The sequence below is a fragment of the Pleurodeles waltl genome, chromosome 7, assembly GCF_031143425.1.
Source record: "Pleurodeles waltl isolate 20211129_DDA chromosome 7, aPleWal1.hap1.20221129, whole genome shotgun sequence".
Lineage (NCBI taxonomy): Eukaryota > Metazoa > Chordata > Amphibia > Caudata > Salamandridae > Pleurodeles > Pleurodeles waltl.
Genome location: NC_090446.1, coordinates 670,700,238 through 670,726,602, shown reverse-complemented (window position 1 = coordinate 670,726,602; position 26,365 = coordinate 670,700,238). Strand labels below are relative to the sequence as shown.

The window sequence follows — 26,365 nt, the reverse complement described above, 5'->3', positions numbered from 1 at the left end:
TGTTAACTCAGTGCTTCCCAAGATATCAAAGAGCACAGCTCTCACGTTTAGCAAGTCATTCAAAGAGGATGATGAGCCAGGGAATGAATCTGAAGAGCAAAGCCAGAGACACGTCTGGGGCCTGGCTTTGTTCAAGAGCCAAATCATGAGCTGTGCCAACAAAAAATCATATTGTTAAATTCCTCTTGCATTTTCCCAATCTCAATCATCTCCTGATTGCCTTGTGTTTCTTTCTCTGTCCTTATCCTTCTCCCTTTCAGTTTCTAAGGCTCTCACTTACTCCTCCCTGTCTCCATTTTCTCTATTTGGGCTTTTTTTTGCCACCCTCAATCTCTTCACCACTAGCTTTCTTACACCCTTACTCTCTGTGCCAACTCTTTTGCTTATTTTCTGTCTCTCTCGCTTCGTTTTTCCATCTGTCTGCCTCTCTATCTCGCTTGTATTCTCTCCCTCAGGATATCAGCCACTTGTGCTCAATAACTGGATGTTCAAGTTCACAGGTTTGAGCCAGAGAAGTAACTAAGCAGGTTAAGCGCCTGCTGCTGTGTGTGCAGTCTGAAGGATCATGACCTGAACCTCTGCAAACTCAATTTTTCATTCATGTGACACTACAAAAAGTGATGGGTTTGTGCAGCTAAAGGATCTCTCTGAAGCACTCTATATACAACATAAGGTAGTATTAGAGGGGTGCAGCGTTCCTGAGGAATCACATTGATCTCACTGCGGAAAATTGGCTTCCAAAAGTAACAAGCATCCGTCCTAATCTAGTTGCGCTGTATTTCATCCAACATTTAGAGACTGAAATACATTACGCACTAGCAAAGAAAAAGTATTATTTGGCAAAATTATAATAATATGTCTTGAGAGACTGTCTCATGTAAGGGTCTGAGGTGCTATTTCACGTTGTTTGCTGTTTGCATAAGGCCTTTGCTGCTTTATTCTGCCTCACAGCGCTTGACAACACATAAAAGGGGAAAGCAAAGAAGGATATCAGAGGAAAGGAGAAAAGAATGATGAGGGAAGAAGGGAAGTGATGTTATGTATGGTAGATGGTTCTATAGTGTCCACGCTGACCTCAGGCCACTTCCGAGTGCTACATGGGAACAGGTGGGGACAGAAGAGGATATGGGAGTAAACGCATGGGCAATAAGAGCACGAGTGGGAACGGAATATAGAACCATGAGTGAAAATGGAGGTAAGGAATACTTTAGCAACGATAAAAACAACAAAGACGTTTGAAACAGCAATATTTTTATGAAAGAAAAGGAAGGCCCCTCAGAAAAAGGAAAACTTGAGAAGGATGCCCAACAGCATAAAGTCCATTTGATTTTTAGTCACAGTTCGTTCACTGCTGCAAATGGTAATGAAGCTCAGTAGTATTCTCTTTTCCCATCCATCGCCTCACTCTCACTGCTCCGGGTCTAGGCAGGGTACACCAGTGCTAAAATAACAAGCATTTGCAGTGCAATAGGGCTTGCATTTGCTTGAGTTAGAGTTATTGGCATTGTGAATTCATAGCTGGACTTCTCTTCCACATAAATTGGTCAACCATGCCCCATAATTTAGTATTTTCCTACCATACAATTCCAGTGGCCCTGCATATAACTAAGGCTGTCATTATGACTTTGGCGGTCTTGGGAAGTCCCGCCAGACTGAACACCGCCAGTGTTGGCGGTCTTCTGACCACCATATTATGACTGCTAGCGACTCTCAGCCATAATTTGGGAGGAGAGCCGCAAGCAGCCATACTGGCGGTCGGCGGTGCAGTGGAGGTTGCTCCACTGTCACTGCTGTGTCACCGCCACGTCATCACAACACCGCCCACCGAATTACATTACAGTATTCGACGTGGCAGTGTTGTAGTGATGGTGTGCTGGCGGCGGAGCAGGCCCCATGGAATCCGTTCCCTCCCGGACGACCACAGAGACAGGTAAGGTGATAGTCCACTAGGGGAGGGGGTGGGGGGTGTTGTGTTGTGTGTGCGTGAATGGGGGTGTGACTGTGTGTATAGAGGGGGTGTGGGAGTGCTTGTATGAATGCGGGGGTGTGGTGTGTGTCGGGGGTGTATCGTGTATGTGTGTGTGCATGTGTGTGTGTATGTGTATGTGTGGTGTGTGGATGCGTGAGTGGGGGTGGTGTGGGTATGTAAGGGGGGCCCATGGAGTTGGGGGTGCGGGGTGGGGGCCCTATCTGCTTTGGGGGAGTGGTAGGGGGGCCATGGCTGTTGGGGTAGGACTGTGGGGAGGGGGCAGGGGAGACCCCTATCAGTGCCAGGGAAGGAATTCCCTGGCACTGATAGTGCCTACTGCCATGGTTTTCTTGGCAGTACAGCTGCCACGAAAACCATGGCGGTATGCGGGGTCATTATCCCTCAGGCGGACTAGTGACGGCCGCCGGGCTAGAGACATCAGTCTCGAGCCTGGCGGTCATTACCGCCGTGGTGGACGGTGTGGTACATTGGCGGTTTGGCATGAGCCAAGTTAACACCGTCTGCCGGGGTTGCATTGAGGGCCTAAATCTCTTCCATCTACCTTCTTCCTCTATCTGCAGCAAAAAAATGAAAATGTTGCCATTCCACGTACTAATTTAAATCTGCCATGCTAATTCCAATAGAGTACCACTTTCACCACCCCACCATCAGAGTTGCTGGCTGGCTAACACAATTCCCCAAAAAAGACACAAGACAGCCACAGAGGCGAAATAAACTAGAAGGGTGACCCAAACATATCAAGAGCCTTCAAAAAGCCATAGTGTAATAAGGATGTTAAGATGGCCTGAATCATGCCCATAATTGTAATAAGGAGAGATTATTAAAACATATACAATTATCATATAAACCTTTATCAGAAATAAACATTTGCCATTAGACTGCAATGCTCAAAACAGCCCCTAGAGGATGCCATAACAAAAATATAATTTGTACGAAACTTGGTCATGTAACCATATTGTAAGCCCCAAGGGAGCATAACCCCATGAAAAAACGCAGGAGAAATAATACATTTTAACTATATACTTAACTCCTAGAAAACATTTTAAGGCTAGCAGGCCTACTGCAATGATATTACAAACAAGGTCTTTAAAACAAAATTTCAGCCAGCTGTAAAATAAAGGTTCTAACCTTGGGCAACATTAAAATATACTGCATGGTCGGAGTGGTTATTATTTTAGGGTCCCCTCTAACCTAGAGTGGGTACCCAGAGATGCTATAGACAGAACGAGCACATTGTGGTCAATGTTTTGAAGGAGGTCCCATTGTCATAGGACCACCACAGGCTGAGTTATGAGCAAAAGTGTTTTGTAAAAGTAAAGCCCTGCAAAGTATTATGGGGCAAGTTTCTGTGCCATGAATATGTTAGTATGTTGGCATGATTTTAATGCTTAAAACAGCCCCTAGAGGGCACCACAATGAAAATAACATTTGTAAGAAAAATGGTCTTGTAACTATATAGTTAGTCCCCAGAGGACATAGCCACACAAATAAATGGCAGTAAATAATGCAGTATAACTATATGTAGACCTAAGAGAGCATAGTACATTATACATTTTCAGGAATAACAGGCTGATAGGGACGAAATTACAAACAAGGCCCTCAGAACACAAGCTATTCCCAACTGTAAACAAACATTCCAGCCATAAAAAAGCTTATAAAGACACTGAATGGTGGGAGTGGTTATTATTTTGGGGTCCCCACTAACCTAGCATTGGGACCCAGAGATGTTGGAGACAGAAAGAGCACATTGTTGTGAATGTTATTGCGGTGATGGTCCCATTGTACTAGGACCACCACAGGCTGAGTTATGAGCAAAAATGTTTTGTGAAAGTAATGTCCCGCAAAGCATTATGGGGCAAGTTTCCTGAGTACAGTGAATATTGTAGTATCAGCTTTCCCACTGTGCCGGGAGAACCGCTTTCACTTCAAGGATTTCTGTTTTACGTAAAGCATTTACAAATTTCAACTGTTTTAATGGGAGAGCCACAAGAAATGACTCTGGTAACTCTGAACAATGTGACCAGCGCTCCAATACTGCCGACCGAGTTCATGGTTGTGCTGGATCATGCTGTGAGCTCCATGTCCGCCATGAAGTGCGAAGGGTGAGAGACAAACTAAAAAAAAAATAGTTTGCCCACGCTGAAGTATATTGGCAATTGTGCAATATTCCATGGAACAGGAGCAATCTGCAAAGCGTGAAAAAAGTTGCCTCAAGGCGGGACAAATGTAAAGCATCTACAAGTGACATCAAGTGATTTTTGAAAGGCAAGCCCAGGTACGGATGAAAGTGATGAACGTGAGATGGGTGTGGTTATAAGCCCACAATACTTACAACAGGTCAAAGCGCTTGCGAGCCCGACCTGAAAAGCACTTGCACAGGAAGGCATGCTTTTCTTTCACACACACAACATCCAGTAGAGCACCACCAGCAGTGCAGCCAGTTTTCCTTTACACCAGTGGAGATCGTACTGCTAGGCTCTAAAAAACCCAAATGTTACTGCTGCTTGGAGGGCTCTAGTCATCAGGCTGTGTAGAGTGGCCAGTTATGTGCTCTGACTCCTAAGCTAAGCCTTGATGATCCTTGCGTGCAGGAGGATAGGGAGGCAAGGTGGCTTGAACATCATGCATTCCCCTGATTCGATTGGGGGTCGTCCTGCTCTTATTTGTCCTCATCTAATGCTTGACACCACTTCATCCTGCCAGCCCTTCCCAGACATGTCCTACCTAGGCTACGCTTGTAAACCACCAGTACACTAAAGGATGGAAATAGTTTGTGGTTCCGTCACACACTGGGACAAGCTAGTAGCTCACGGTGCAGGAAGCTTCCCTCAAATACAATACGGCTTCTGCATAGGCAGCATAATGGCAGCCTCTCCAGCTAGCCACCCTGCAAATGTCCCAGAGCCTGCACACTGAAAGGCAGTGCTTGTTGGACCGTGGCTGTCTGTGACTGTGGTGTGTGTTGCTGCAGACATCCAGCTTCCCTGCCTCTAGTGGAAAAGATGAATGGCAAAGTTGGTGAAATCTTTCCATTCTTCCTCTTCTCTTTTCTTGACTCTCACGCCATTCTCTAACCCCCCTGCATGAAACAGAGGAGCAGCAGGCCAATGCCCAGGGCTTTTTGAATTTTGATTATATAATTGTAGAAAGCGCATCCTCACATGTTGGCCAGTCAATCCTCTGTTACACCCAGAAGAGAGACGTGACAACTCACCAGAGGGATGTAGAAGTCACATGAAGGCTCAGCTGTTCTTGAGCCACACCAGGAATCTGGCTTGAGTTAACCTCGGACCCCTCATTCAATTGCCCACCTCTAGTTATTCTAGTTATTCTCTTTTGGTTCTGTATTTAGGAAGAGCATAGCAGCACGCAAGCGCTGCTTTTCCAAAGTGTTATTATCTATTTGGGCTTTTAACTACGCCCATCACTATAGCTCCTTCATGGGTTTGCCCTTCAAAAATCCTTTGTTGTCATTGGTAAATGCTTTACGTTTGGCCCTCCTTGGGGCAGTTTGGATACTTTTTTGGACATAGACCCTGCTACATGGCTAATTGCACTTTTGCCCATACGTTTGACTGCGAGCGAACTTCTTTTTCCTTTTGTGTGTCTCCTTAACACTCATGCCGTAACGCTTTGACTTGGCTCGCTTATATGAAACTGTTTAACTTTTCATTTTCAATTTATATGGCACGAAAAGTCCGGTTAGTAGCTTACAACGCTAATAGTTCTAACTCGAGCAAATGCGAGACCCATTGCATTGCAAATGCTTGTTTTCTTTTCTTACTGCACCCTTGTACTTGCAATTTTGTCATGGGGTAAACAAGAAAGAAAGCCCAAAAATGTTTTTTTTAAACTAGAGTAAATAAACCAATCACGCATGAAATTGGGAAATGAGAGCTCTGGACAGAACTGAAAGAATAAAACATAGCTATCATGAGGCTTCAGCTCTTGCAGAACACCACTAGGTGGGCCAGGTGTTTATCTAATGGTGTGTGGCATTGTGCAGTTGTAGTTTTATTTTTGACATTGCAAGTATTGGCTCAAAAAACAGGAAGAACGAAACATGCCATTGACTAAAAAAGCCAGAACTGTTTGAACGCATTAGACTCGATATGGGGTCACTTCTCAAGCATGCAAAATGCATCAAGCAAAATGTTCAAATGTCTCATGCCATACTCACCTGGGTGTTCAACCGTCAACGTCCATCCTCTCTGGAACAGCCCAGATCTGTACAGAAAGAAATGCAGGCAGCAATAAATCGGGTGAACATTACATTTACAACAGTCCACTCACGAGTATTGTGTCCTTGTTTTAAATGTTGACATTCAGAGAGAAAATGCAATTAGCAAACAAGAAGCGCCTTGATAAAAGATTCGCTCATAAAAACCTGTGAAGTAGGGCGGCTAGCGTAACAAAAAGAACTGCAAAAAAAACACAGCTTTACCACACGGTGAGAAACACGTATTATTTGATATTAGAAATTAGGAACCCTCTTTTTTCGGTCCCTCCCAGGGCAGGGAGGAGTGGCTGCTGAAGGCCTGGCATTTTTTCATGGGGTTTCTGCATGCTTGGTGAGAGCCGCTCTCTGCTGCCAGCGCCAGACATCCACATGCCATTCCTCTGTAAGCCACGGGGATCTCACTCGGTGAGAATGAGGACAAGTATGCACTCTGCTGCTACGCCTTCCTGCAGTGCGTCCTAACACATTCCTCGGTGCCTGATGCCATTGTTTAGAACATAACCCACCATTCCTCCCTGCCGAAGAATGGAAATTCCCAATATGTGACTCTTTTATATCCTCACATTAATATTTGCATTTTCCAAAATCTGATATTTTCTTACCAACTGATTTGGAATACAGAATGTGCGCACCGTACATTTCCCACGTGCTCTAATCACCGAAAAACATTAACCAGCTCACTTATAAGCATAATTGGTTCTTAGGATGATTTTTCATAATTGTTTGCATTTATACTGACACTAACATGTGCACATGAAAATAAATTGAATGTGTATTATTCCCTTTTAGATTGACCATAGCTAGCACGACTGCTTTTTAAAATGGCTAACGTTTGGTTTCCATCTTGCTTCAGATACCGTGTTCTTCTTTATTCCAGGAGCAGCTGACTTCACACTTACAATGCAAATACGGCTTTGCCTTGTTCTCACGCGAAAGGTTTTCCTTATCACAATATCTGCAGAAAGTCCTAAATACTTGCTACTGTGCACCTGCAGAATCGGCGTGGTATGACGTATCTCGTTATGCTACCGATAACCGTAACTTTGAAGGACCTATAGAGAAGCCTCATTGTTAGACTTGGCATCCTTGGCGTGATCTCCCCTAACTTTTTGCCTCTGTTTACCAGGTTGTTGATGTGTGCTGGACTCTGTTTTTGCTGTTTTTGTTACTCTGGGCACTTTACCACTGCTATCCTGTGCTAAAGTGCAAGTGCTTCTATGTAAAATATATGTGTGATTGGATTTCCATGATTGGCATATTTGATTTACTGGTAAGTCCCTATTACAGGGCATTAGAGGTGCCCAGGGCCTATAAATCAAATGTTACTAGTGGGCATGCAGCACTGGTTTTGCCACCCACATTAGTATCCCTGTAAACATGGCCCAGACCTGCTACTACAGAGTCTCTGTGTGCAGTTTTAAACTGCCAATTCGACATGGCACGTGTACCCACTTGCCAGGCCTAAACCTTCCCTTTTCTTACATGTAAGACACCCCTAAGGTAGGCCCTAGGTAGCCCTATGGGCAGGGTGCAGTGTATGCTTAAGGTAGAACATATACTAATGTGTTTTATATGTCCTGTCAGCGAAATACTGCCAAACTCAGTTTTCACTGTGCAAGGCCTATCTCACTCAAAAGTTAACATGGTGGCTACCCTTAAATATGAATAAAGTGTAGATTCCCTTTGAGAGCAAATGGACATATGGAGTTTAGGGTCTTTGAACTCACAATTTAGAAATACATCTTTTAGTAAAGTTGGTTTTGGGACTAGGTGATTGAAAATGCCACTTTTAGAAAGTAGGCATTTTCTTGCTAAAAGCCATTCTGTGACTCTGCCTGTTTGTCGATTCTCTGTCTGGGTTAGTTTGACAGTTGGGCTGTTTGCACCTTTCTCTAGACAGTGACACAAAGGGAGCTGGGGTGTAGCCTACATATACTGATGAGCCATCTGTGCTAGGAGGGAGGGGAAGAGTGGTCACTTACACCTGAAAGGGCTGTGCCTGCCCTCACACAATGCAGTCTCCAACCCCCTGGTGTGTGTCTGGGGTCTGGCCTGGGCAAGGCAGGATCTCACAAACAAGAGAGACTTTCCTTTGAAGTAGGCCTACTTCAAAGATCAAAATGGGTAAAGTAGAGCACCCAAACCCCTGAAAATTAGATCACTTTTGGACATCTTCAAGAACCTCTGCCAAGGAGAAGAGCTGAAGAGCTGAGAAGTGCTGCTCTGCCTGTGACTGTGCTTTGTGGAGCTATCCTGCAGTTGCTGATTCTGCCTGTGAAATGGGACAAAGACTGGACTTTGTTGTGCATTCCTGCTTGTGAAGAAATCTACAAAGGGCGTGACCTGAGCTTGCTTCCTGTTGTTGAAGTCTCAGGCCATCAAAGACGTCCCCTGCCAGCACCTGGTCTTTCTGCTGAGACTCCTGCCCTACCAAGTGGTGCCCTCGCCAGCTCTCGGGCCCTTGAAAGGTGAAGCTGGCAGGCAAGGACTGAAAATCCACGCACAGACTGCTGTGCGGGTAAATTTTCGACGCATCTTCCGGCTGAGAAATGACATGCCACCTCTTCATGGCTGAAATCTACGCTCCACCTGCATCGCGGCTGGAAGATCGACGCAACACAGCTGGAGAAACGATGCGGAACACCCGCTGATGGAGGCTGTTAATGTCGCAACCCCCACGTAGCGCGATTTTCGGATACCATGTGACCTGATTTTTTACACAAACCCCACTGGGCGTGGAAAACCAACGCAAAGCCTGCCCAGACCCGAGGTGCCTGTCTGGATCGATGCATTGCTCTCCTGTGGAGATGAAAAACAATGCACGCTGACCCAAACGGAGGTGAAACGACACACCGTCTTGCACAGTTTTCTAAGGATTTAAGACTCTTTTTGCTTTTTAATTCATAACTTGATTTGTGTATGGTGGATTTTTGTTGTTTTGGTCTTGTTTTGTTTAGATAAATATTACCTATTTGTCTAAACCTGTGTCCTGTCTTTTTGTAGTGTTTTCACTGAGTTACTGTGTGTGTTGGTACAAATACCTTAGACCTAGACTCTGATGTTAAGCCTGCCTGCTTGTGCCAAGCTACCAAGGGGATGAGCGGGGGGTTAACTGAGGGTTATTCTCCTTTACCCTGTCTAGAGTGAGGGTCCTTGCTTGGACAGGGGGTAACCTGCCTGCCAATCAAATACACCATTTCTAACACTCATTATAGAGGAACTTCAGAAAATAATTAGCTTACTTGTCTACTTGTACACTAACTCTGATTGGTTTGTTGGATGAGAACCATGTGTAGGTGTATCACGTAGATGAAAATTCAGAACCTGTCTTTCTTGATTTATTAGAATAACCTTTCCCCAACTTAGCAGAGCCGGGTGCCCGCTTTATGGGAGATCTGATTTTATTTATATTTCCTTTTTGAGGCACTTTTATCACAGTTCCCTTTTGTTTTCACAAATTTTGAATTGCTTTGAATTATGCAGTGGCTAATGCATTCATATATTGATTATTGATATCTCTCTAATTTGATGTTTTGTGCTGTAACCTTGCTAATCTTTTAATAAACCTTTATGGTTTGTAACTTGGCCACGCTCTGCATTCCATGTTTAATGTGCTTCACATGAATGAAATGTTTAGAATTTTGATGATCAGCCTAGTTATGAACTAAGATTCAGTGATTTTCTAAATATGAGGACGTTGTATTGAGCGCAGAGGAAAGACGGAATCTAGTTTTAGGGAAAGGAAGTTAGTTTGTGTCCTAAACTGCAGGGATCTCCCTGATAGGATTAGGGAATCATAACAACTAGGGGCCTGGGTGACATTGACCCAGGAAGCACAATGCCTAGGTGCAGTCTGCAGGTCAAGGCACTTTCTCCATGCTTCGGAAATCTCTCTGATGCTTAAAAATGCATTGACAACCAGAGATGCAGCAGCGAGGCCACCTTAGTCTTAACTGTATGAAAAACAGTCTGGAGTGTGCCTATAAGTACCAAGTTGTCCATCAAAAATATAAGTACCACAATAACTGTGAATGGTGTATTTTAAACATTGAAATATATTGAAAAAAATGAAGTTAATGTGGCTTTCAATTTTATGAGTCCTGGATACACTGGTTTGGGCAAATTAACGTGCAGGAACTGGAGAAATAATAGAAAGTTGATAGAGGTTGCACAAAAAGGGACATATCATGTCCAAAGTGTGACTGTGCAGACAATAGTTTATGCCCTCTATTTGCATACACACAGATACATTTCTGTCACTTACAGGTCCGACGAACTATTGCACACATAACCTCTGTTGGGATAAGTGCAGATACTCAAGTTGCATGTTTTATCAGTTGATGCACACTTCACAAAGTTGATCCCAACCAAATATGTGGCAAAATATTTTCTCACCATATTCTAGTAGCCACACTTAAATAGCATGATAACATACTGTTTCAAAGTGCCATATGGATTGCTTTAAAGTATATATATATATAGCCCTTCATGTCATAATGTCAGAACTGAAGCACACTTTCTGAAGGTCACCATGCTACACTGTGTAGGAGTGTGCAAATGGCAGCGTAGTATTTGTTGTGGTGTTATTTGAGAAGTGCTTTTGTTGTAATTCTTGAGTGACCAGAGTGGTGATCTGATCTTGCGGCACATTTTCTAACAGAGTGTTGGAGGAGTAGATGTGAGGGATTGGTGTGCAAATTATAATTAGAACTAAAACATGTAACAGCTACACAGCACCATGACCACGGGGGAGCGGAGTGCTGTGTTCTTGAGAGAAAGCCTAATAATCCATATGGCAGTGTGAGCAAAACGGAGATGCTGCCTGATGAGTAAAATAATGGCAAATATGCAACAGTAGGAGTTAGTGACATGAGCAGAAGAGATGCACCTTTTTTAAAGGCAGGGATACTGCCTACTGCTGTATAAAGACACCTCGTGAACAACGAAGGAAGTGGGAGAGGAATCAAGCTAGCTTGGTAAGCTTAGCACAAGCTACATAATCTTTAGAAGGCTCAAATTTATTTGCAAACTAATTGAGGCTAAGGTTTTGAGCATAGGTTCACACCCCAAGTCCCCCTCATGCTCTCATGCTCCTGAAGTCTCCTAAAGGCAGATAAGCATCAGTCGTGTTCAGTCCTTGTCAGGGCACGCACATGAAAGGGTAAGTGGCAACTACTTGATATGCTGTTGTCTCTTATCTTCACAGCTCAAGAAGGACTACATTGTGTTACCCTTCTGTCGTCACCCGTCTAGTTGAGATCAATACGTTTCCCTAGATCTCCGAGACCATTGCTGTTCTAGTTTTATGTGAGGAGGTGTACCTATGCTATTATAGAGTATCCTCACAGGCAACTTCCACTTTCATTATTAGTGGGGAATGATATTTCATGAAAACGGGGACAATGTGTTGAAAGGTTAGGTATCCTACTTCTGTTATTTCAGCCAAGACAGCAGCATGAGGAGCAATATGTTCCCGTTTATTCAAATCGCCTCAATGTCAGCGGAGGCACAAACACAATTTCTCTCAGTGTTCCCCCAGAAGTTAAAGGCCGCCTGCACTACAGTTGAGGAGATGTAACTGGAGAAGTCAGTGTTTAGCAGGTGGCAGCAAGTGCAGTGCAGACTGTGGCAACAGGCCACGAAAAAAGCGGAGGTGGGGGGTGACCTACAACAGAAAAGGGTAAACGGCCCAACTGAGGGAGGACGAAAATACACATACTGGAAGAAAAAGAGATTCAGATGGAACTGCAGACCCAGGAATGTGTTTATAGCAAGTTTTGCAATAGATCACAGGTAATTTAACTTGAGCTGCAACCGTCTGCTTTTCAAAAAGGCCTTAGGGTCAGCAGAAACACATAAATAAGTACTCTCCACGCATCTAGGAGCTAAAGGCCTGTACTGGAGGAGAGCAGGGGTGACCATTACAGGGAGGAACTGTCAGGACGGGTGTTCAGTAGAGCCAGGAGGGATGGGAAGACAAAGTGTGAAACAGCAGAGAAGGGAAATTGAGCCACCTGACCTAGAATAAAGAGCATGCACACTAGAAAAAAAACACAAATATTTTGAAGTGCAGCTCCTGAAAATGAGATTCTAGGAGCTTTGCCAATAGATAACGGTTTATCTAATCTGTGGACCAGCCCACTGTCGAGGTCAGCATAGGCACAAAGATATGTTCTCAGTGCCATCAGGTGCTAAAGAAAGGCACATATTGGAGGTGACAAAGGGTCTTCAGGTCAGAGAAGACCTGAAGGGGATGGGAGTCTCATGGTATCTGCATCTGAATCTTCACAATAGAAGACATGCACAAATTGAAAATCAGATAAACAAAATTACAGTACTGTGGGATGTGACAATGAAGACAGGCAAGCCAGTTATTGACTATGAACACTTTGTTGTTGATATTGACTCAGTGGCTACAGAAAACGTGATTGCACCACATTTGCACTAAACAATGTATCTTTCAGTATTTGCAATTGTCTCGAGGTTTACGTGATATGGGCTGCTGCAAAGGCAGAGGTAAAATTGTTGTTGTCACTAAAGTGAGCTTCTGAGTGGGTCCTCCTCCAGTGGTTCATGTTCTCCAGGCAAATAAACTTTTTTTTCTAGCAGTAAAAATGAACACATAAACACTCCCCGATAGTTTTCAAATGTGTTACTACCCAAAAATGAAAACAACCAGTACTTCATTTCTGTGGGAGGTGGGCACTGTAAGAAATTGGGTTATTGTTCTGGTGGGGGGAGGTGAATGCCTACTCAAGCAGAAACAACAATTCTTGTCAGTGTGAAGTCACAAGCAAACCCCAAATCAACTTGTGCTCAACCCTCTAGTAGCTTGGCACAGAGCAGATAGGCTTAACGCAGAGGCAATGTGTATTTCTGCAGTACATCAAACAGTAATAAACTGAGGCCCATATTTATACTTTTTTAGCGCCGCATTTGCGCCGCTTTTTGACAAAAAAACGGCACAAACTTACAAAATACAATTGTATTTTGCAAGTTTGCGCCGTTTTTGCGCCAAAAAATTACGCAAATGCGGTGCTAAAAAAGTATAATTATGGGCCTGAAAATACAACCCAAGAAAAATTCAACACCACTTTAGAAAAGTAAAGGAAGTTTAAGTAAATAAAACAAGACCAAAATGACATAAAATGTAATCAGTGGAACAGGACATATGCAGTTTTAACGGTTCCAGTAAATATAGCACCCAAAAACACACAGTGCCAACTGTGTTTATTTGGCCACGCTGGATGGGGACAATGTCACAAGTTCAGGCTAATCGCGATGCTTCGCGGGCCGTCTACAAGAACCCAGTTAGGCCCGCTGAACAAGAGTATCTTAAATCCTGGTTGCAGGGAGATACAAAGTCTTTGCATTGAGTTATGTTGGCCGGCATAGAGAAATCATTGATGTGAAGTTTGCGATGCAAGGTCCTGCATCAAGATGTGTTGTGCAGGTAAGTCAGTGAACGTCAATGGAAGTTGCCATGTGAGGTTCTTAGTCGTCATTAAGACAGCCGCAGGGGCATGCGAAGCCTTGAGTAGCGATGTGTTGTTGCTGAAGTCAAGGTGCATCATGCCGGACCGGTGCTCGTGAAGATGCTGGGGTTTTTGGGGGCTTGCATCGAGATGTATTGTGCTCCATTTAGTTGGGCTGGTTTTTGGTGTTGAGATGCATCGCACTGGGTCAGGCGGATGGAGCCGCCAAGGCTATGCGCAGTCCCACATTGGAGTTCTGAGGAGCTGCGGGTGACTCAGCCAGTTGTCAGTATTGAGATGCGTCGCATTGGATCAACATTGCAGAGCTGTTGAGGCGGTGTGTTGTCCTGCATCAATGATGTGTGGTGCAGAGAAGCCTGTTGTGTCCCTGTGACTCAAGAACAGAAGATCAGCTGACTGACGCTTGGAGATCTAGGAGTCCTGGAACACCCAGGAAGGCTGCCTTCAGTAGTGAAGCTCACAGCAGAAGAGTTCTGTTGCCGCAACAGCAGACCTTTGGGTGGCAGACCAGACCTTGGGCAGCAAAGCAGGCCAGCAAGGCAGACTTCACAGCTGGGCAGTCCTTCTTTCTAATTGAGTCCACAGGTTCGAAAGTAATCTAAAATGTTGGTGTCTGAGGTCCAATATTTATACCTAGTGCCTTCTTTTAAGTGGTAGAAGCTTCTAGAGAACTCACTTTGAAGTGCTCATGTGTCCTGCCTCTCCTGACCTGGTTCCAGACTAACTGCATGACGTATGCAGTCCTTTGTGTGAAGGGAGCACATAGCCAATTCAGGTGAAAGTGGGGCTGTGCCGAGCTCTGCCTCCCATTCTGCCAGTGATAGCCCACCCAGCTCCACCTAAGCTCTCCACTATGTGTGGCTGTTTGCGAAGAATACACCAAGAACAACCGCCAACTACACCTAGTCATGTGACCCAGAGACAGGCTGCATGCACTAAACAGCCAAGACAGGAAAATGCCAGCTTTCTAAAAAGTATAATTTTCTAAATTGTAATTTGAAATCCAACTTTCTCATGAAAGGGTATTTTTTCATTACAATTCCAAAGGCCCGAAAACAAACTGTTCACTTGTATTCTTATTAAATGTAATAAAGTAACCCCAATTTTATCCTGTGGAAGAGGCAGGCCTTGCAATAGTGAATAACAAATTAAAGAGTTTTTCACTATCAGGACATGTAAAACGTAACAGTACATGTCATATGTTTTAAATATACTGCACCCTGCCCGGTGGGCTGTTTGTTTAGGGCTTACCCTAGGGGTGACATATGTACTAAAATGGAAGATTTAGGCATGGAAAGGGTTGGTTTTGCCAGATTCAAATGAAAGTTTAAAATAGCACACACAGGCTGCAATGGCAGGCTTGAGACAGGTTTGGAAGGCTACTTAAGCGGATGGCACAAGAAGTGCTGCAGGCCCAATAGTAGCTTTAATGTACAGGCCCTGGGTACATATAGTACCATTTTAATCGAAACTTATAAGTAAATTAAATATGCCAATTGGGGATAAGCCAATGTTACCATGTTTTAGGGAGTGAACACTGATTAGCAGTGGTAAAGTGCACTGAGCCATAAGGCGAACAAAAACTAGATCAGAAAAATATGGAGGCGTAAGGCAAAATGTTTGGGGGAAGACCACCCTAAGGCTCACAATGCTAGCATGAGTCCCCCCAGATGAAAGAGGAGAGTTCTCATCATTAAGGCAGAAGAACCTGATTTAGACCATCAGCATTAACCTGGTATGAGCCAGGACGGTGTTCCACTGTAAAGCTCATTCCCTGTAGTGAGACAGACCACCTCCACAGTTTGAGGTTTTCACAGCTCATTTGCATGAGCCATCAGAGGGGCCTGTGGTCTGTCTGAACACAGAAGTGAGTCACAAACAGGTATGGACTTAGCTTCTTCAGTGCATAGACCAAAGAAAAGGCATCCTTTACAATAACACTCCGCCACTGTTCCTGAGGAAGTAACCTCCTATTAATGAAGCTACAGCATTGTCTAGACCCTCCTCATTTAACTGTGCTAAGTCAGCTCCTGTGTCATGCTCTGAAGCATCTGTCTGTAGAATAAACTCCTTAGAGAAGTCAGGAGCCCTGACTACAGGGGCTGTACACATGACCTCCTTGAGGGTATCAAATGCTTTCTGGCAGGCCTCTGTCCAAATCATCTTTTGGGGGCTGCTTCTTAGAAGTCGGCTCCATTAAGGGGGCAACAATGGTGCCATATCCCCTAACACATGTCTATAATATCTTGTGAGTCCCAGAAAGGCCCTCACCTCAGTCTGTGTATTAGGGTGTTGCAAGGCCAGCTTAGTCTGAGTCTTGACTTAGAGGGGCTGCACTGTTCCCCGCCCACCATGTGGCCCAGATACACCACAGAACCCTACCCTATCTGGCACTTACTGGGCCACCTGCTGTAGGGCCTGAAGCACCTCCTGGATGTGGTACATGTATTCCTCCCAGCAGGAGCTGAAGACAGCTTTATCATTTAGGTAGGTGGCACAGAATGCCTCTTTTCCAGCTGGACCCTGTTGACTAATCTCTGAAATGCAGCAGGAGTATTCTTTATGTCAAAGGACATCAACTTGAACTAAAAGTGGACCTCTGGGATTGGGAATGCAGACCTCTCTTTTGCCACCCCAGTCAGAGCAATCTGCCAGTACCCTGATGTGAGTTCAAAAGTACTGAGATAATTGGCTAAGCCCAGCCTGTGTATGAGCTCATCAGCTCAGGGAATAGAGTGTGAATCAGTCTTAGTGACAGAACTGTGGTCTCAGTAATCCACACAGAACCTGAATTCTGGAGTGTTGCCCGATGGGGCAGCCTTGGGTACCAGCAACATAGGGCTGGACCAGGAATTGTTGGAGGGCTCAATCACCCTTAACGTTAGCATCTTGGAGACCTCCTTCTTGTTACTGGTCTTCACCTTATCTGACAGCCTGTAAATTTGGTTTCTGACAAGCATACTGTGTCCAGTAAATATGTCAAAGGTACACAAATGTATAAGCCCAGTGGTGAGGGAGAACGGAGTGAAAAACTGCCCCAGCAACTGGTGACAGTCATTCTGCTGCTCTAGGGTCAAAGTCAGGAAGAGGTTAATACCGTCTACTGACTCATCATGTTCCTGCGTACATAGGAGGTTAAGGAGAGGTTCACTCTCCTCTTCTACATCTTTATCAGTCACCACAAGCATGTTGAACTCATACTTCCAAAGAAGGGTTTGAGGCGGTTGATGTGGAGTACCTTGAGAGGTTGTGAGGTCTACCAGGTAGGTGGATAGCCCCTTCCACTCCTTCACCTCGTATTGGCCTGCCCATCAATCCTGGAGAGCTCTGGGCTCCAGAGGCTCCATAACCCATACCTTTTGGCCAGGCTAAAACTCTACCACAATGGCCATCTGGCCATGCCAGAGCTTTATCACTTCTTGATTGGCTTTGTGATTATCCTTCACCTTTTTCCAGAAGCACTGGATCTGGTTGGGGAACCCTACACAGGTCCTACTCTAGTGATGACCTATATGTAACAGAAAAGGAAGGTTTAAGCCTTGCAAAAAAGTTGATTTTTCCAGGTTGAATTGGTAGCTTAAAACTGCACACACAGGAAGCAATGGAAGGCATGAGACAGGTTTGCAAGGTTACTTAAGTGGGTGGCAAGTCCTACATCCAACACAAACAAGATCAGAAAAATATGGAGGATTAAGGCAAAATGTTTGGGGTTGGACCACCCTATGGCTAAAATGTCTAACAGGCAACAGCACTATTTTTTAGGGACTAGGACTTATTTTTCATCCTCAAATTGTGACACAGACCAATAGACAGAAAGTAAAAAAACTGAGAATGAAGAAGGAAATGACAAAGGGAGGAGGGTGGAATGAAACAAAGAGTCTCTAAGAATGAAAAAGGTACAGGCAGTGTTAGAGTATAGGATCAAGACAAGGGTGATGTGGTGTTCTGCAACCCTGGTTCTAGCAGTGCCTATGGTAAGCCCCTGAGGAAAAGGTTTGGGCCCCAGCATTTCTTTTTTTCAAACTAAGCACTGCAAACAGCTCACTTTATTTGTCAGTTTTGCCAGTATCCAGCCTTTAGCACTGCACAGTGAATTAAACAAGTCCAGAGCAAAAAGAAAAAAACAAGACAACAGGCCTTTTCCATCTATTGATCCAGGATCCAGAACATCATCTCCTTATGCACCAAGGCTCCCCAATGCTGCTCCAATTTAAGAAAGAGTCGAAAACACTCCTCTGTAAGGAATACTAAATCATAATGCTATAAAAGTCTACAAACCAGCTACCTCACAATCAATTGTTGACTTTATATTTGTCTTTCACCATGTGCAGCTCTCCGCTGCTTTTGGCTAGGTTCACGCTATGCAATACCATAGACAGAAAATCAGGCACTTTGGCCGTCGGAGATGTGGGTGGTGCTTGGAACCTGTGAGGTGCAGGTGTATGCACTCTCAGTATCAAGCATGTTATCGCAATGAACTATATTATTTGGATAGGTATTCTCAGCCATTCAAAATTATAAGGCTGATAAAACAAACAGTGTTGTGTAACAGTACTCGTCTTATTCCACTTCAAGAAACAGATTATGTTATCATAATGTGGACTGAACAATAAGCAATGGTTTTAAATGGAATGGTGGCATTTACTAAAAACCATTGTTTTCTATGATCAAGGGGACCCTGTTGACCTAGGGGGATAGGAACCATGATTTGCTCAACTACCATATAGAAAAGCAGTATTGACAAGGGCACATGTCAGGGCTGGGCTGGGGAACCAAATGCATCCTGGGCAAAAATAGTCACGCCTGCCCAGCTCCCTTTGTCTTCTCACGCTCTCTCTTTCCATCTGTCCATCCTCTCTAATCTCCCTCCCTGATCGCTTTTTTCTCTATTTCTTGAAGCCTCCTGTGCCTGGTGTAGTGAACCGCAGGGGACTGGGGTAAGTGACAGAATAACCAGGAGTGGCCCTGGAATTCAAAACCGGCACCAAGGGCTCCAGATCACACAAGAAATGCCCAGTGGAGAAAAAAGCCTGTCCAGTCCCACACATTGTTGCCATAAAATAACAGCAATTTTAATAATGCAATTAGCATTTTCCTCATTGCTTAAACCTTTTGCTTAGATAATGATTATTACCCTTGTATTAGGTCAAGACTGTATTATTTGTATTTATAAGTATGTACTTCCCTTCTTCTGTCATGTTGCTTTTTTTAGTTTTTGTATCTCGCTCAAGATGAATGTGACAAAGGTTGGAGGATAAAACTTGTCTTTGTTTTACACAGGAACAAAGTGAATTCCTATATTAATACAGGTCAGGGGATAGTTGAACTCTGAGATTCTAGATGATTTTTTTTAGCTTGGTACAATTTTACATTGAATTTTTTAAGAAAACGATTTGCTTTTGGGATAAGTTGTATTTTCTTGGATTCTTCCTGTTTCTTGCTATGCGTTTGAACATTCATGGAAAAGCAATACAGTGAATTGGTTTCCTTATCCATAAACAGATAATGTAAGTTAAACCTATATAGTATTATTATACACATTTAGATACCGTTTAACGTCACATGCTGGAAGACAGGTTGAAAGCTCAAATGGCTGGCCTATGCCTAACCACAGCTTCTTCCTATCAGAGCCAGCCTTTCAGAGGCGCCAGCCTGTCCATACATCCCACAAATTTACTGACAGCCAGGCTACCCCTGCTGAATTGGATTTTACGTTCAGATACTGACAGAGATGTTCTGGGATGAATATATATTGTTCATTCAATGGCAATCTTTTCCACTGCAATCAGATCAATTTTACAATGTTAATGGCCAGCACAAAGGGAAAAAGTATAGGAAAGCTGCACCATTCGTGTCTTTAACATTTCAGAGAGCGACAACAACCATTCCAAGCCCGATAACTTTCACAACGCAGAAGGGCGCAGGCCTGGGATCCAAGACAATTAAGATTGATTTTGTGGCTCTTTACACATGAATAGTTGATTATTGCACGTCTGCTCATATTCACGTTAATTACTCTTTGAGTAAATTGAGTATAGTGAGGTGCGCTCCCGGTTCATCAAGTAAACTCTTCCGAGTAGATTCCTCCATTGCCTTCTCTTGAAGTTACCAAAGCGCCTCTCCAAGGGATACAGGAGCACACGTTGCCAAGTTCTTTGGCTGGTTACATGATCCTCATTGAGCAAGATGTCGATGGAATTAGAACATAGAAATCACCCAGTTGCTTCTCCAGTTTTAGAGAGTGGAATATAAGCAAAGAGTAGCCAAGCACCTCAAATGCATCAAAAAAGGAATACCAAACAATCAACTGTGCCTAAATCACGCAGAAATCTTGTTAAAAGTAATCACAACTAAATACATGATTATGCCACAATTATTTACCTGTATAGCCACAAATCAGCTCATAAGGTAAGTTGTTCGAAATGGGGTCTCTGGTTGGAAGTCAGTTTGCACTCTGTCCAAGCAGGGAACTTCACTCTAGTTAGTGTAATGGAGGTACACACCTAGGATAGTCCCTGCTCACCCCCTTGGTAGCTTGGCACAAGCAGTCAGGCTTATCTCAAAGGCAATATGTAAAGTATTTTACAAACACACACAGTAACACAGTGAAAACACCACAAAATCACTCGATTTCTTTTGAGAAAAATAGCCAATATTTATCTGATTAAAATGAGACCAAAACTAGACATATTAACTTGAATATAGCGCTTAGAAACACAAATGCTTCAATTTGGTGTTATCATGTCATCAATACAGAGTCGTTCCAACAATTTGACACCAATGGTGCCAGTCACGGAGTCACAAGGACCCCCAGTTACAGTACTTTTTGAAAATGAGAAAACAAGCCAGTGCTCAGAGTCGGGGAAGCAAGGCACCGCTGGATCTGGTGCAGCGTCAGTTCCGGTGCTGCAGAGCAGTGGAACTGAGGTGTTGGTGCGAAGCCTCGGGTCCTTGCTGTGGAGCAGTGGGGATGAGGCGTCATCGGTGCGAAGCATCGGTTCCTTATGCTCCTGCATTGTCCATGTCCGTCAGGCCACGAGACGGTGGGGCGACCTTATGGGCTCGCAGTCAAACCACGGGCTGCAGGTGCCATGGCAAAGTTGGGTGTCACGGACATCAGTGACACGGTATTCGGGACTCACAAAGATATGGGACATCAGCAGCTGTGGCAGCGTCAGGCCTGCAATGTCAGTCGGGGTCAGGGCACTCCAACGGGGACCACGGCTTCGGTTGCAGGTGACGTTGCGGGTCAGGCAATGGCGTCAGTTCGGGCATCATTCGGCATCAGTGCCCTTGGTTTTTCTTGGTTCTCAACCAGCTTTCACTCCCAAGGGCCCAGAAACTGGAATTGGCCCCACGTAGTGTGTTTGAGTCCACAGCAAGCAAACCCAGAGGCTAGTGGGTGAAGTCTTTACTGCCCCGGAGAATTCTTAACATGAGGAAAGCTCAGTCCAAGCCCTTGGAGTACTTCACAAGCAGGATAGACAGCAAAGTCTAGTCTTTGTCCTTTCTAAGGCAGAAGCAGCAACTGCAGGCCAATCCAGCAAAGCACACACAGCAAAGGGGTAGTACTCCTCCTCCAGCTCTTCAGCTCTTCTCCTTGACAGAGGTTCCTCTTGATCCAGAAGTATTCTAAAATTCTGGGGCATTGGGTCCTCTACTTAAACCCATTTCTGCCTTTAAAGTAGGCAAACTTTAAAGCAAAGTCTCTGTTGTTGATAAGATCCTGCCGTGCCCAGGCCTGGCACCAGACACACACATGGTGGTCGGAGATTGCATTGTGAGGACAGGCACAGCCCTTTCAGGTGCAGATGTCAGCTCCCCCCTCCCCACTCTAGCCCAGGAGACCCATCATGATATGCAGGGCACTTCCCAGCTCCCTTTGTGCCACTGTCAAGAGGGAATTCACAAACAGCCCAACTGTCAGTCAGACCCAGACGTGGATTCCACAGTTAGGCAGAGGCACAGAATGGTTAAGCAAGACAATGGACACTTTCTAAAAGTGGCATTTTCAAACTGACAATCCAAAAACCAACTTTAGTAAAATATGTTTTTTAAAATTGTGAGTTCAGAGACCCTGAAACTCCATATCTCCATCTGCTCGCAAGGGAAAAGCTGCACGTAAACGGTATTTAAAGGCAGTCCCCATGTTAACCTATGGCAGAGATAGGCCTTGCAATAGTGAAGAACACATTTGGCAGTATTTCACTAACAGGACATGTAAGACACACCAGTACATGTCCTAACTTTTAAATACACTGCACCCTCCCCATGGGGCTACCTAGGGTCTACCTTAAGGGGGACTTACATGTAGTAAAAGGGAAGGTTTGGGCCTGGCAAGTGGGTACAGTTGCCAGGTCGAAGTGGCCACTTAAATCTACACAGACAGACACTGTAGTGGCAGGTCTGAGCCATGTGTACAATATGGGTAGCGCAACCAGTGCTGTAGGCCCACTAGTAGCTTTTGCTATACAGGCCATTTAGTGCACTTTACTAGGGACTTACTAGTAAATCAAATATGCCAATTGTTAGAAATGGGGTCTTTGTTTGACAGTCAGGTTACCCCCTGTTCAAGCAAGGACCCTCACTCTAGTCAGGGTAAAAGAGAATCACCCTCAGCTAACCCCTGCTTACCCCCTTGGTAGCTTGGCAGAGCAGTAGGCTTAACTTCAGAGTGCTAGGTGTAAAGTATTTGTACCAACACACACAGTAACTTAATGAAAACACTACAAAATGACACAACACCAGTTTAGGAAAATAGGAAATATTTATCTAAACAAAACAAGACCAAAACGACAAAAATCCACCATACACAAGTCAAGTTATCAATTAAAAATCAAAAAGAGTCTTTAAGTAGTTTTAAAAACACACTAGCGCTGCTAGAGTGAAAATGTACCTGGTGTGTGTCAAAAATAACCCCACACGGGCGGGTGTGCGTCAAAAATAACTCAGCACGGCGGTACTTGAGTCAAAAATCCAGCCGCACGATGATTTGAAAATCCCCCAGCGCAGGTTGTGATCTCCCAGCCTCCGTCAGTGATGCTGCGCGTCGTTTCTCCTGCTCCGTGCGTCGATTTTTCGGTCGCGTTTCCTGCGAGCGTCGTTTCTCAGCTACGGAGCCGGCGGCACGTCGTTTTTTCAGCCGCAGATCGGATTTGCGTCAATCTTTTCCCTGCACAGCGCTCTGTGCGTGGATTTTCTTGTCTTTAGGCTGCCAGCTTCTCCTTTCAGGGTCCCAGGAACTGGATGGGCACCACAGGGCAGAGTAGGAGTCTCTCCAGAGACTCCAGGTGTTGGCAGAGAGAAGTCTTTGCTGTCCCTGAGACTTCAAACAACAGGAGGCAAGCTCTAGATCAAGCCCTTGGAGATTTCTTCTCAAGATGGAAGGCACACAAAGTCCAGTCTTTGCCCTCTTACTCTGGCAGAAGCAGCAACTGCAGGATAGCTCCACAAAGCACAGTCACAGGCAGGGCAGCTCTTCTTCCTCAGCTATTCAGCTCTTCTCCAGGCAGAGGTTCCTCTTGGTTCCAGAAGTGTTTCCCCAGTCTGTAGATTTGGGTGCCTTTCTTATACCCATTTTAGTCTTTGAAGTCACCTTTCTTCAAAGGGGACTCACACCTACTTGTGAAATCCTGCCTTGCCCAGGCAAGGCCTCAGACACACACCAGGGGGTTGGAGCCGGCATTGTTAGAGGCAGGCACAGTCCTTTCAGATGAGAGTGACCACTCCACCCCTCCCTCCTAGCAGAGATGGCTAATCAGGAAATGCAGGTTACACCCCAGCTCCCTTTGTGTCACTGTCTGGTGTGAGGTGAAAAACAACCCAACTGTCAAACTGACCCAGACAGGGAATCCTCAACCAAGGCAGAGTCACAGAATAGTTTAAGCAAGAAAATGCTCACTTTCTAAAAGTGGCATTTTCAAACGCACAATCTTAAAATCAACTTTACTAAAAGATGTATTTTTTAATTGTGAGTTCAGGGACCCCAAACTCCACATGTCCATCTACTCTCTAGGGGAATCTACACTTTAATCATATTTAAAGGTAGCCCCCATATTATCCTTTGAGAGAGACAGGCTTTGCAACAGTGAAAAACAAAATTGGCAGTATTTCACTGTCAGGACATATAAACCGCATTACTATATGTCCTACCTTATCCATACACTGCACCCTGCCCTTGGGGCTACCTAGGGCCTACCTTAGGGGTGCCTTACATGTAAGAAAAGGGAAGGTTTAGGCTTGGCAAGTGGGTACACTTGCCAAGTCGAATTTACAGTGTAAAAATACACACACAGACACTGCAGTGGCAGGTCTGAGACATGATTACAGAGCTACTTATGTGGGTGGCACAACCAGTGCTGCAGGCCCACTAGTAGCATTTGAATTACAGGCCCTGGCACCTCTAGTGCACCTTACTAGGGACTTACTAGTAAATCAAATATGCCAATCATGGATAAACCAATTACATACAATTTACACGGAGAGCATATGCACTTTAGCACTGGTTAGCAGTGGTAAAGTGCTCAGAGTTAAAAAGCCAACAGCAACAGGTCAGAAAAAAATAGGAGGCAGGAGGCAAAAAGACTGGGGATGACCCTGCATAAGCAAAAGTCCAACACCAATCATGGAAAAGTCAATCACAAATACAATTTACACAGAGAGCACTTGCACTTTAGCACTGGTAAAGTGCCCAGAGTAATAAAACCAGCCTGAACGAAGACCAGCACACAGTCAAAAATACAGGAAGCAGAGGCAAAAGACAGAAGAAACTACACCAAGGAAGGCAGGTCTAACAGAATGCCTTAGATGTTCTCACTGATTTTCAATAATTCTATTTGCACATGAAAAGGGTCACTGGCCTTGCCTTCAATACCTTGTATTTACTGAGGAAACTGAAGACTTTCTTCATTTTCAAAACTTAGTTTGCCCTCCGATTTGATCATTGAAATAAGGCCTTAAAGTCCTAATGATAATGAAACTTCATTGCTCCCTCTGGTCTCAGGGCTCATGCAATCAGTGGCACAGCCAGAAAATAAAGCGGCTTAGAGACATGTTTACCTTTGTGGGTTCCATTCCTTATTCTACAGGTGACCACTTCTGTAGCAAATAGGACACTGTTGAGAGACTAGAGGCGAAAGAAAAGGTCAACCCATCAAAGACAGCGGGAGTCATAGGAGGTACGATGTGACTTTATTTACCCTTGGTATACTGCTGAATGAACATCCATAAACCCTGATTTCTGGTTTACATTTTATTTCTCAGTATTTTGAGGAAACAATGCAGACCTGACAGGGTTGTTTACATGTTTTGTACCCCTGTGATGTCACACATATTAAAATACATGGCAAGAAGTGGACTAGATATTTTCCCAAGTTATCTGTGTCTTTTAGGAGGACCCACCAAAAGATTTCAGTAGTCATCTCAGCACTGGCTTTATTTAAAGAGGGATAATTTGGATTACGAGCAGAGCGTTCTTCAGTAACTGACCAAAACAGATAGTAAGAGAGATTATTGGCAATATTACAGAATCAATTTAAAAAAGGCTCACACAGAAATGCCCGCAAGCCAGTGCCAACCCTAAATGGATACAGGTGGAAAATTCACTATTTTTGCAGAATGTCAGCATTCACAAATGTTCCAGGTAAAATAAAATTCTGCCAGTCCTGATTCTGAGAACAAGGTTTAAGAATTTACATGCAAAGAGTGGTCATTTAGTGTACTTAAACCCAATTTTAGTGTGCAAAATGTTTTCAAAGGAGCAAGTGAACGGAGAACAAGTGTAAATGATGGTATAGAGCAGAGAGAGCAATTTGTTAATGTGCAGTGAAAGTTCTAGGTTCCAAGACTCATCAGCTATATAATGGACCCCACAAACATCCTGAAATTAAAATAATTAAAAATGACATGGACACAGAAAAGCTGTTCTGAAAATTCTGGGACTTCTCTGTGTAGTGGGCTTTGAAAGCAACCTGTAGTCGGGAGTTATGGGTATTGAAGCAATGGATTGCCACTTGAGATTTTCTTCATTCTACTAGTAACCCAAAAGATCAGGTTTCCAAGAACTCTAGGCCTTCCCAGATCTTCTAACCTAGCAAACATTTTCACCATGCGAGAGGAATGGGAACTGAAGTGGAGACAGGGGTTTTACATCTTCACTGCCTAAAAAGCTATAGAGAGGCAATACTAGGGGAAATGGTCACTAAGAAGGGTCTAACGGGGGCATAACACAGGCCTGGGGTTCAGGAGGACCCCCTGCCCTTTAGGGGGCCCAAACACAAGCTAAAACAATGAATTTCCAAGAGACGCCAGGTCCTCAGGGCCTCCTCACCACATGCTGCAAGGGTGGCTCTATCATTGGTTTTACACCACTGGGACATAGAGATAGTCATAGCCTAAGAAGCCTCTTCTACCCTTAAAAAAATATATCTGAAAAGCCTCCACTGCAGAGGAGGATGCAAAACCATCAAAACATCATAGGGGCACAGAGCCTCTAATAATAAACGCAAGCTGGAAAGCTACTCTTTGCAGGGCTTTCCCTATCACTGTGTGATATGGGCTCTTTATTGGGTGACTAGGTTAAAAACCTGACATTGTGTGGTGGTACTGTGTGAGTTGGCAGGTCTGACTTCATGTCCTAAT

The 26,365-nt window shown here is 44.4% G+C and overlaps 1 protein-coding gene across 1 annotated transcript in view; it reads right to left on the bottom strand.

Moving 5' to 3' along the window:
- JAKMIP2 (janus kinase and microtubule interacting protein 2) overlaps window positions 1-26,365 on the bottom strand; it is a 387,006-nt gene that overhangs the window by 203,888 nt on the left and 156,753 nt on the right. Inside the window, exon 2 of the mRNA XM_069244668.1 lies at window positions 6,171-6,217. The gene's annotated coding sequence lies outside the window, so the exon portion shown is untranslated. The remainder of the gene's footprint in view (window positions 1-6,170; window positions 6,218-26,365) is intronic.